The sequence below is a fragment of the Macadamia integrifolia genome, unplaced genomic scaffold (assembly GCF_013358625.1).
Source record: "Macadamia integrifolia cultivar HAES 741 unplaced genomic scaffold, SCU_Mint_v3 scaffold1688, whole genome shotgun sequence".
Classification (NCBI taxonomy): Eukaryota; Viridiplantae; Streptophyta; class Magnoliopsida; order Proteales; family Proteaceae; genus Macadamia; species Macadamia integrifolia.
This window is the reverse complement of record NW_024868311.1, coordinates 222,435-222,675: the sequence shown is the minus strand read 5'-3', so window position 1 is coordinate 222,675 and position 241 is coordinate 222,435.

The following is a 241-nucleotide window of genomic DNA, read 5'->3' as shown; positions in this document are numbered from 1 at the left end:
AATAAATATGGGTTTTTTGTTTTTTGTTTTTTGTCATTCTCTATATTATAGAAACATTTCCATGGTTTTTTTTTGGAGGTAAGAATCTCCATAGAAACTTTTTTTTGATAAAGATCCATAGAAACCTCATCTAACATAGAATTATATAACCTGAGAAGAAATATTCAAGATTATTACGTGGAATAATATTAGAGTTAAAGAATATATAATTATCTGTTGAAAAAAAAAAAAAAAAAAAAAA